A 12,331-nucleotide genomic window follows, 5' to 3' on the forward strand; every position below is an offset into this window, starting at 1 on the left:
TGTTTTGCCACCAAAAATAATTCCCAATTGTCACCCCTCCTTAAACATTGTATTGAAACAAAGAGGTGCATTTGGGCCCAACAAAATTCCTAAATGATCCCCACTCCCTAGATCTGGCCTTTATATCGAAGGTTGCTGTATGTCACTGAGGCTTGGGTTTTGGTGCTGGGGAGAGAGGTGCTTTGCAAAATGGATACCTCAGGTCTCCAGCATGGTTTTGTATAATGTGTAATTTATAATGTGTAATTTGTTTTAAAATCAAACCCATGCTTGCTTGCACTCTAAATCTTCTTAAGTCATATTTGCCTGTTTGTTCTGAAAAAGAATGTCATTATATCTGAAGCTTTGTTTTGTGCCACAAAGAAGGTGGCATGTGTAACATAAAAAGAACCTCATTGAATCTATGCTCTAAAGAAAGATACATTCTTCCTGTACACTGGCCTGGTTCTTGGTTCATTGTTGGCACAAGGGGAGGGATCAATGGGGCTCTATAAGTGGGGAGTATTTGATCCTAAATAAGGGTAAATTGTGGGCTATAATAAGTGGGGGGAGTCTCTATGTTTAGTGTGGTCTCCCTATATAGCTTTACAAATGGCTAGGATTAAGGACAGGGACTAAGGAATACCACTAAGTACTTTGTCTAGGATATGGGCTAAGAACTGAGTCTAAAGAGTCTATGAATATGAGACTGGGTCTAAGAATATGAACTAGGGTGAAGAACGAGGATTAGGACATAGGAGAAGGACTATCATGAGGGAGAAGGGGAAGCACTGGGATAAAGGAGAAGGACCTGGGCAAAGGAGAAGGAGAAGGCAAAGGACTAGGATGAAAGATAAGGTCTGGGATAAATTAGAATAACTGGGTCAAAGGAGAACAAGATGTACTGGAAAGAAGAAGTAGGTGGAAAAGGAGTATTGGCGAGAGGAAGAAGGACGTGTACGAAGGAGAATGAGAAGGACTGTTGTTAGCGAGAAGGACTTAGAAAGGTGAGAATAGAGAAACTGCAAAGGGAAGAAATGGAACAAAGGAGAAGTTGTAGGAAGGGGAACATTGGGATGAAGGAGAATGTAAAGGTGTTTGTTGAAAGATAAGGAGAAAGAGGGGAATGAAGTAGAATGACTGGGATGATTGAGAATGACTGGATGAAGGAGAAGGACATGGACAAACGAGAAAGATTAATTGGACAAAGGGGAAGAAGATCTGGGCTGAAGTAGCAGGAATGAGATGAATGGGAATGATTCAGAAGCAGAAGAAGGACTGGAACATAAGGAAGGGATGGATGGAAGGGGAAGTAGTGAGGAGAAGAAGAAGTGTGATAATGGAGAAGGGAGGAGTGGGCTGAAGGAATATGAGAAAGATTAGGATGAAGGAGAAGGACTGTATGAAGGAAAAGGACTTTGATAAGAAGACTGGTAACAAAGAGGAATGAGGTTTGGGACAAAGAAGGAGGATTGGGACAAAGGAGATGGGGTATTGGGACAAAGGAGAGGAAGGACTCCAATGAATTAGAAGGTCTGGGATGCAAGAGAAGGACTAGGATGAAGGAAAAGAACATGAAGGAAGGAGAAGGACTAGGGTGAAGGAGAAGGACAAGGATGAATGAGAATGAATAGTACAAAGGGGAAGACGAATGGCTGGGATGAAGGAGAATAAGGAGGGGCAGGAAGGTGAAGGGCTGGGACAATGTAGAAAGATGGGACAAAAAAGAAATGGTAGGGCAAAGGAGACCGTCTGGGACAAGGAGAAGGAATGGGATGAAGGTGATGGATTGGGATGAAGAAGAAGGCCTAGGATAATGATGAAAGAGAAGAACTGCGACGAAGAAGAAGGACAAGATCTTGGACACAGAAAAGGGACTAAGATGAAGAAGGAAAAGAAGAAGGACTGAGGCAAAGGAGATGGATTGGTATGAAGAAGGAAAAAGACTGAAATGAAGAAGGAGACAGGCTGGAGTAAAGAAGTAGGACTAGGATGAGGAAAAGTGAGAAGGACCAGTTTGATTATGAATGATTGGACGAATGAAAACCAGAAGCACTGGAGAGAAAGAGAAGAGCTAAAAAAAAGACAGAGGCAGGGAGGAAGAAGTAAAGGAAGGGCATAGATGAAGAAGAAAGAGAGGAGAGAAATACTGTGATGAAGGAGAAAGAATGGGGAGAATGAGAAGGACTGAGATGAAGGAGATGGAGAAAGACTATGAAGAATGAGGAAGAGGAGACATTTGATGAAGCAGATGTACTGGGACAAAGGAGAACAAATGAGACAAAGAAGAAAGACGAAGATGAATGAAAAGGAAAAGGACTGTGGTGAAGTAGAAGAAAGTCTTGAACAAAGGGAAAAGGCGAGGAAGGAAGATGTAAAGGACTAGGACAAAGAAGAGAGAAGGACTTCGATGAAAAAAGAGGACTCAAATGAATAAGGACTGGGCTGAAAGAGAAGTAAAAGGACACGAAGAAGGAGTAGGAATAAAATGAAGGAGAAGGACTAAGGTGAAGAAGGGGTAGGAATAAGAAGAAGAAGGCAGAGGAGGAAGAATGTGATGAAGGAAGAGGAGAAGAAATGATTGCAATGGAAAGGACTGGTTTGAAGGAGAAGGATGAAGGAGAATGACTGGGATGAAAATGAAATACTGGGACAAATCAGATGGAGAAGCACTGGGACTCAAGAGAAGGACAGTGACAAAGAAGAGAAGTACTGGGACAAAGGAGAAGAGCTGGGATGAATAAGGAGAAGGACTGGAACAAAGAAGGATGCTGTCATGGCCACAGGCCCCAGAACACAAAATCCACACCATCTAGTGATGGGGGCAATGGGTCACTTGACTTACTTATGTCCCTTTGGGACCCATAAACACAGGGGCCCAGGATGGACTCAAGCCTGGCGCTTTTAGCGCCAGGCTCATATAGAGATGTGAGCAGGAACACTTTATTTCAGTGCAGGAGTGCTTTTACTTTATTTCAGTGCAGGAGTGCTTTTATTTTACAAGAAATTTCCAGGAGCTGAAAGCCTTTATTCCAGAGAACATCCTTATGTGCTGACTCATCGAGTGTGGCTCCCTAGTCCTGATCTTCATGTGCTGACTCATCGGGTGTGGCAGGCAGGCTGAACCTGGTGGGCGAGGCTTCAGAAGCTCAGCTATATAAACTGCTCCATCCTTAAGGCCGGTGCTTCGCGTTACTGTGCACTTACGTGCAACGTGACGCTCACCACTGCATGGACCATTTTACTTACATTTGAAACCAGGCGTTCTCCTGCATACTCACCTCCAGTAACCAGTGCTTCATCACTTCATCTGCAGACTCATCTCCTGACATCCAGTGATCTTGATCCCGACGCTGCAGCACCACGCTCCGCATCCACGAACTCGGACCCTGTGAAGAAGAAGAACAAGGTTAGAACATCTGTCCTCGGCCCGCACCGCATTTGAACCCTGCACACCCCCTAGTTAGCAACTTACCAGCTACTGTACCGCTGCAGCTTCGTTCCTCGCTCCCTCCAGCTGCCGCCTCGAGCTTCGCAGCTTCTACCAGGCCAGCAACTTCACCTGCAAGGGAAGAAAGCAAAAGAGCAAACATCAAAAGTGGAACGGACAGCAATACAAGACAACAAACTTTACAATACAACAAAAACAGACGAGGAAAGACAAAGGCAAAGAGGAACACTTACCTGAAGTATAGTGGCTTAGTCGCAGCATGACTGGACTACCACGTGCAAGGGACCAGTGAAGGAACTCGGTCCAGATCATACAAGCACCCTTCCCAGAAGCAGCAGGACGGAGTGCCCACCAAAACTAATCAACAGGTGAGCTTTCAAGGGACAGCGCATCTCACGGGTACCACGGTTTAGGAGAAGGGGTCTGGAAGGGGATCAGGTGCACAAGCTGGTATACTCACGCCCCCTATTCTCCATGCAGGAGCAGTACCGAGCAGCATCACCTATTACCACCAGTCACCAAATAAGCGCAGAGGGCGAAGTCGGACCCGAGCGACCTCACCCCCGGGAGGGCTGCAACCGTGCCCCAACGCCTCCACAGAGACCAGGTGAGCGTAACAGAATGCAAAGCTTCTTCAAATCTTTGCCTGGGCATTATGGAAACTTCTGAAATAAACTAGTTGGCCCAATTACTGGGAGAGTTACGGGCTGAAGTTCATGCCTCAAGACAAGAAACCAATGCCCTAAGGAGGGATCTAATTGTGAACCGGGAGTGGACAGATGAACTAGCAAGGCAAATGCTCCAGGTACAGGCAGGCCAGGTCCCACTGCCGGGGTATGCCCCTACTGCCGCGCCTCCACAGCCCAAGCCAGTACAGGTGGTTGTAAAGACCGGTAGGGGGTGTCTGTACTTCTGCTCTCTATATGGTAGAGGAGAGGCACAGAGGACCCCAGCCAAGATTCTCTATTATTGGTAACGTAGTCGAGCAATCAAGGCCTAGCTTCTCAGGAGGTGATGTGGGCTGGTTCTTAAGTACAGTGTAGTCCCCGAACCCCCACAAAGGAATGTCCACACACTGTTTTACTGAAAACGGCCACCGGGGCCATCTTGTTTTCCATCAGGAATCAACTGATCCCAATGGCAGGGCCGGGGTATCCCAAAATGGAGGATACTCCACGCACCTGTCAAATTCAGCATGGAGCTGCCACCAGCCCATACCCTGCTCTGTGGGCCACCCACAGGTGTCCAAAACATACACTAGGGGCACAGGGTTGTACCCCCACCCATGGGTTCCATAAGGGTATCCCACGGGTCCGTTCACCAAACCAAAAGAAAGAGAGCTGCACCGCCAGGAGTCCCACATGAACTCCTGTGCGGAAAACACGACAGAACACACGATAAAAAGCAGTAAAGTACAAGGATACGGAGGCCCTGTCCCTCCGATGCATTTCCAGCATCACAGTGGTTCTTCCAGGGGAGGTTCCCTTGGCCCCACCAGAATGCTTCACAGGCGATCCAAATGAGTATGCCATCTTCTTGAATCAATGTCAACTACATTTCTTGTGCAGACCTGGGGCATTCCCCAATGATCAAGCGAGATTGGCATTTGTGCTCTCATATTTGGGAGCTAGTGCAGCGGACAGGTCAAAACCCTTGGTAAACCAGGATGATCCTTTGCTTCGAGACTTCTGAGGTTTCCAGCGTGAAATGGAGAAACTATTTGCACGGCATACTCAAAGACGGGCTCTAGACAATGAACTGTTATCACAACAGCAGGGTAACAAAGACATACTAACACATATCGCTTCCATCAATCGTCTGATAGCACAAACTAATTGGCCAGAGGAGAAAAGAACTACGCTCTTTTACTGTGGCTTGCGAGGGGAACTTAACGACCTATTAACCCAAGTAGTAAATCCCCCGGCAAGATGTGCTGAATACATTGACCTGACAGTGCAGCTCAATCACAGATTGCAGGATTGGAAGATGGATCGGGCCAAGGCTGAGGGGCGGTCGGTCTATGTGCGACCCTGTGAGAATCAAACCAAATCCCATGATAAATCTGAGCCAATTCAAATCGGAGGCTTGCGCAGCCCACTCACCAAGGCAGAAAGGGAGACAAGGAGACAGCAGCAGCTTTGTTTGTACTGTGGTAAGGCAGGTCACTATCTCTGAGAATGCCTGGGGAAACCACCCAGGAAAGCAGCTGGAGCAACTGATAAGGGTGAAGAAGAAGAACAGGACTCGGGAAACTCCAATGCCCGGCAAGCGTAGGGGTCCACTTGTCGAGCGGTGAAAAGGAACCTATACAGAGCTCACATTTAGTCATCCCTGTGCTCCTGGTAAAATACAAGCAACCGTTGAAAATACATGCCTTGGAGGCATACATTGACAGTGGGGCTGTGGGAAATTAGATGGACCAAGATCTGGCTACCCAGATAGGCCTTCCTCTCCAACAGAAGCAGGTTTCGGAAAAAGTCACAGCAGTTGATGGATCTCAGCTATTATCCAGCCCAGTGATGCATTATACTGTGAAGGTCACGCTTCTGTGTCAGGACGGTCACCAAGAGGACATCACCTTCGATCTCATCAGCGCTACTCAGTTCCAGATGATATTGGGAATGTCCTTGCTGGAGACCCACAATCCCAGGATTGACTGGCATAAATGAGTGCTAACCTTTCCCCAAGACTGTGCTGACACCTGTTATAGCAAGGGATTCTCATTAAAAGGTCTTACCAACCCAGGTTCGTCGAAGAAAGAAACCATACTGGGCCTCACCAGTTCACTTCCACCTGAATACCTGGATTACCAAGATGTCTTTCAAAAAGAGAAGGTGAACACCCTACCTCTGCACAGACCGTATGACTGCCAAATTGATCTATTACCTGGAGCTCAAGCTCCCTGCAGCTGGATTTATGCCAAAACAGAACTTGAAAACCAGCATCTAAAATCCTACCTCGATCAGTATCTGGCAAATGTCTTCATTCATCCGTCCAAGTCCCCTGCATCCTCACCCCTCTTTTTTGGGCCTAAAAAGGAGGGGGACCTGAGAACTTGCATTGACTACAGAGCACTTAACCAGATCAAGGTAAAAAAACGGTACCCATTACCGCTTATTCCCGAGCTCTTGGATCAAGTCAAAAACACTCAGATATATACAAAACTTACAAGGGGCCTACCATCTAGTAAGAGTCAAAAAAGGAGACGAGTGGAAGACGACCTTTCGCAGCTAAAACAAGCATTTACCACAGCACCAATTCTACAGCATCCTCGACCAGAACTACCATACGTAGTCGAAACTGATGCTTCCAACATAGTAATGGGAGCAGTCCTGTCACAACGAGACCCCGAAACAGGTCAGTTGCATCCCGTGGCATTCTAGTCTTGCAAGTTTTCAGCCCCTGAATTGAATTATGCAATCACTGATAAAGAACTGCTAGCAATTAATGCAGAGTTCAAAGCCTGGAGACATTGGGGGTCATTCCGAGGTTGGAGGTAAGGGAAAAAAGATGCCGGTAAGAGCTTACCACTCCGGGCTATTCTGACTTGCCAACCCACTATTAGCAGCACCGTAAATAACGGTGCCTCTAATAGCGCCATGGGCGCGTGCACGCTGGCCATCATACCGGCAATAGCGGCATGCCGCTAAAGGGAGTAAATCACAAGTCAGGCGGACAAGCAAATACCGGCATCATGAAGGCGCAAATAGTGGATACCTGCTTGCCGTAAATACCGGCATCGAGAACTAACCGTAAAATGCTATTTGCAGTGTTCCCAACTGCCACACGTGCACACTATCAGCACAGGTGGAGGCAATGGAGTCTGGGCCTGTACAAAAGGAGCACACCCACACACCACACCCCTTCCCACACCAAGATGATTCCAATAGTAGTAGCAATACTGGAGCTGGAGGGCATGCTTGCATAGCAACACAAACACCAGCAACAACAACAACAGCAACAGCAGGCACCACAGAGGAGACGCAGCAGGAGAAGGAGGGTGAGACAGGCCCAGCATGCCCCACCAGTGTAGACAGCGTAACCACACAGGCAGCCCCCAGACCCTTGCATCAGAGCGAGTCCTTTCAACCTAAACCCTGAGCAGATCCACACCCTGTACTGTCTGGACCGGGACACCATCACCACCATCGTGCACATGATACACGACGACATAGTTAGCCTCATTGAAATACACACCGCGATCCCCACATACTGAAGGTAGTGTCTGTGCTCCACTTCCTTGCCACAGGCACCTACCAGCACACAGGTGGGCACATGCATGTCATATCACTAACCTTATTTTCTTGCATTCTGAAGCAAGTGCTGGATGCCCTCCTCAAGCACACAAGGGATTACATATCCCTACCACGGACTCCCCAGGAGATTCTTTAAACAAAAGTTGGCTTCCATGCACTGGCAGGCATGGCAAATTGTATAGGTGCCCTCGACTGCACCCACGTGGAGTTGGTGGTCTCGCATGCCATGGAGGTGCTGTACCGCAACCGCAAGCAATACCACTCCATCAAAGTGCAGATGGTATGCGAGGCCAGCAAAATCATCACACATTGTTGTGCCCGATATCCTGGATCAACCACAGGAATGCTGCATATCACCATGGGAAAAATCAGCGCTGAATGCCTAATGTTGCAGAGCCTACTGCCAACGCTCCCAATCAGAAGATCCTACAGAATACAACACATCACTAAATGTACACGGACACAGCTGTATGCGTACACAATGCATGAGCTACAAGATGGCAGAGCACACTGTGTATCATCTTGAAGATGCAACCCACACCATTATTCCATGGCACAGGACACATTGAGGCCCTAAAAATGGCATGCATACAACCAGGAACATGTGCATGTGACCAACGATAATCTGCCGGCATGTGTGACTAGTACAGCTGTCCATCATCAATCAACTGACACATACCTTTTTGTTCCCTCCCATGCAGGTGACAGTGGCTATCCCTTGATGCTGTGGCTCCTCACCTCTGTCCGATAACCCACATAACAGGCACGAGGAGGACTACTATCGATCCCACACCCGTACCCATGTGGTCATTGAGCAGACCTTTGGCCTGTTGAAGGCATGGTTTTGCTGCCTTAGCCCGTCGGATGGGGCACTCCTCTACAGGCATGAGAAGGTGGCCAAGATCATCATGGCATGTGTCATGCTGCACAACAAATGTATCCGACGCTACGTGCCCCTGCCCCCTGACATTGAACTGCAAACACCTGGTGATGATGAAGGGGATGAAGAAGAAGTGGCTGCACATCATTGCGGTGCCGATGCACAGGAGGGACGTGCTCTGCGTCAGTCAGTGATTGCACAATATTACTGACACACATGGCTGCAGAGGGTGACATGATAGTTGGACAGAGGGCACTGGGTGTGTGGGTACATGTACACTATGCACTGTATATGAATAAATGACACATGCGCAATGATGAATGTCCACTCAAGTCTTTCTTGTAACACAGCGGGTGTATTGAAATATACAATGAAAACAAAAGTGCACTAACCCTCCACCACCCTCCCCCCCTCCCCCCACAACTCCCCCACACACCCTCACCTACCTCCCACACCCCCACAACTCCCTCGCACACCCTCCCCTGTCCCCCTCCCCCACAACTCCCCCACACACCCTCACCCCCTTCCACTCCCCCACAACTCCCCCACACACCCTCACCCCCTCCCCCCACAACTCCCCCACACACCCTCAACCCCCTCTCCCTCCCCCCAAAACTCCCCCACACATGTCCCAACAAGTGTCTAATGCCTTCATCAGGCTGGCCAGTATACTTTTTGGCACTCCCTGGACCTGGTGGCGGCATGTCCGGCCGGCGCAGGGTGCGCGACGACCTGCGGAGTGGGCTGGTTTGGGTTGAGCTGGAGGACGATGGTGTGGCCGCTTGCTCCATCTGGGGTGCTGGACGTTCAGCCTCCATAGCATCAGCGATGCGGCCGAGGACCTGCCGCAGGGCGGATACCTCCTCTCACAGTCTATAAGTATTGTCTGCAAAGATCTTGCCCAGGGAGGCGGTGTTGTCGGCAATTATCTTGCCCAGGGAGGCAGTGTTTTCACGCCACTCAAGCCTTGATTGGGCATTGTCATCCACAAACTGACACACAAGGGCAATCAGCTCCTCATGCCGCTGTGGCCCTGCCGGTGCACCTGTGGAGGTGGACGGTGCTTGGGTGTCATGTTCGGCTTCAATGCGCTCCACTATGGGACTCATGGCCCCTTGGTTATACTCCCCCCAGACTGCTCCGGGGTGGTGCCGTGGTCAGACTCCAAAGATGTGACCTGGGGGGATGGTAGTAGACTGGGTGTGCGGGGCAGTTCGGAGGAATCGTCCTCCATGGGCACCCACACCTCTTTCTGTGCCTCCTCCTCAGCCAGGGGTGCTGTGGCTGCCACCTCCCTGACCAAACTGGTTTCTGCTGAGTGTGGAGCCTCAGCTGTGTCCTGTGGCAGTGTGACAGGTGTTGGGGCTTCTGTCTCGATGGCCCTTGGCAGCACCAGTGGCATGACAACTTGAGGTGGTTTCCTGGGTGGTGCATGGCAGGCCTTGGGTTGGCCCTTTGAGGTGGAAGGCCTGTTGGCCTCATCCCGGGCCCTCTTCCGGGGTGTGGTTGGCTGTGGGGTTGAGTCCTGTGCATCGCTGTCATGGTCTGAGCCTGTGGGTGTCGAAGAGAGGGACGGCATGAGTGATGGTTTGATAGGCATCATGCATACATTTGTACAATTGATCATCTACACAATCGAGGGTAATAGGCATTTGAGTTTGGATGATCACATTGCTTGCTACATGGATGGGTAATGCAGGCATACGTCGGGGTCACTCATCTTGGGGCAGACGTATGGTATGTGACATGCATATTTGTTTGGGCCTTCATGCAGTGTGACTTATGCCATTTACATTGTTATGTGGTATGTGTCAGGTACGGCATTGCCTTGCTGCAGGCAACTGCATGTGTCTGTGCTGCGTCTGACAACTTTGGTGAGAATGGGCCTCATTACGACCCAGGCGGTAAGGGGTTTACGGCAGCGTTAACAGCGCCGACCCTTACCGCCTGATTACGAGGTCCCCTAGCGCCATGGTGCTTTTAACACCTGCTTTTAGCAGGTGTTAAAATCCATGGCGCTAAGGGACCATGGAGTTAATTACGCCACCGTAATTTACGGTGGCGTAATTAACGCCTTCCCCACTCCCATTATGCCCTATGGGGCAAAAATGGGAATGGGGAAGGGTAAATGGGGATTGGGGACTTACCGCCCCGCCAAGGTCGGAATGGGGCGGTAAGTCCGCCAACCACCATGGCGTAAACGTAGTTTACGCCATGGTGGTAAAGTCACGGCCCAGGCGGTAACTTACCGCCTGGGTCATAATGAGGCCCAATGTGTGTGTATTGGCCCATGGCTTGCCTCTTTGGACACACATATTGGTGGACTTTCATCAGACTCTGCATTACAGTGTTTTCTTAGGACACTCACCTCCATCCGCCGATGTTGTGGCGCCACACTCCATGTCTCCGACCCCTTCTATGCCCTCCATGCCGATCAGGCTAGCACAGATGTCCCCCCACCGGGACAGCTTTATGAGGTAGCTTGCTCCTCCGCCAGTTAACATTGCCTGGCTCATGTTGGCAGAGAGTATATTGCGGACTCGCAGCTGCAAGTCATCCCACTGCTTCCTGCAGTCCTTGATAGTGCGGGGGGTGTTTCCGACCGCGCTTACTTTCTGCGCCACAAGTGCCCAGATCTCCTTCTTGCGTAGTATGGCCTCCCTCTTCATGCTCTGGGCAAACACGATGTCTGCATGTTCTTGCAGGGTGTCAGCTAGCATGGTCAGCTCATCAACATTGAAGCGCTCCTTGCGCTGGTGGGAAGCACCCTTCTTCACAGCCTTAGGCATTGTGGTATGTTAGAGGATGTGTTTTCACAAACAGCAGTATTCAACAGGTCCTGGCTGCTGAGGGAGGCAATGGATTGTGTTTTTAAAGATGGCCGCCGTGCTCCTTCTCGTTCCTGTGCGATGACGCTACTTCCGGTTCCGCTTGTTTGTGGTGACCGTTATTAGCGGTGGCTGCTAATGCCGCATTGGTTCATGCCGGTAGTGCAATCTGCGCTTTACATGATGCCGCTAAGGGTCTTTTTCAGGCCTTTTACGGCATGGCGGTGAAGCCATTAACGGCATGGCGCAAAGCTCGTGCCCGCAAAGTCGTAATAACCCTCTATTAGCGGGCTCGTGACTTCACGGACACGTTATTTGCGCCATGCCGGTAAGGACAGTTACTTACCTCCAAACTCAGAATGACCCCTGTTATCTTCTTGGTGCTAGACATACAGTCACCGTCGTCACGGATCATCGCAATCTACAATATCTGAAGACCGCTAAAGCGCAATTATCACGCCAACTGCGCTGGGTTCTCTTCTTTGCGGAATACGACTTTGTCATCACCTATAGACCCGGAGTACGTAATGGAAAAGCAAATTCCCTGTCTCGCATGAGTGAGGGAGAAGAGGCATTCACTACAACAGACCCCGTGGCCATCGTCCCGGAAGGACGAATCCAAGGCATGATTGCCGAAACCAGCAACAACAAAAAGAGACGGTGGGCTATTTTAATGACACAGAGGTTCTGCCCATGAAGCATACAAAAAAGTCAAAACCAAGGAACCAATGTGTCACTTCTCCTTAAGACCTTTTTTCTCAAATATTCCCTCTTTTCTCTCTCATTAAAGAGATCTACCAGACCATGAACCAAATAGGTACTGGATGTCACACAGATGTAATCGTAATTTTTATTTTATTTTATATATACCTCAATTAACAATTTAAATTTTACACAATTAAACAGATGTATATCTATAACACAATCTTTATAACCC

The sequence above is a fragment of the Ambystoma mexicanum genome, chromosome 6q (assembly GCF_040938575.1).
Source record: "Ambystoma mexicanum isolate Mex_15411 chromosome 6q, UKY_AmexF1_1, whole genome shotgun sequence".
Taxonomy (NCBI): domain Eukaryota; kingdom Metazoa; phylum Chordata; class Amphibia; order Caudata; family Ambystomatidae; genus Ambystoma; species Ambystoma mexicanum.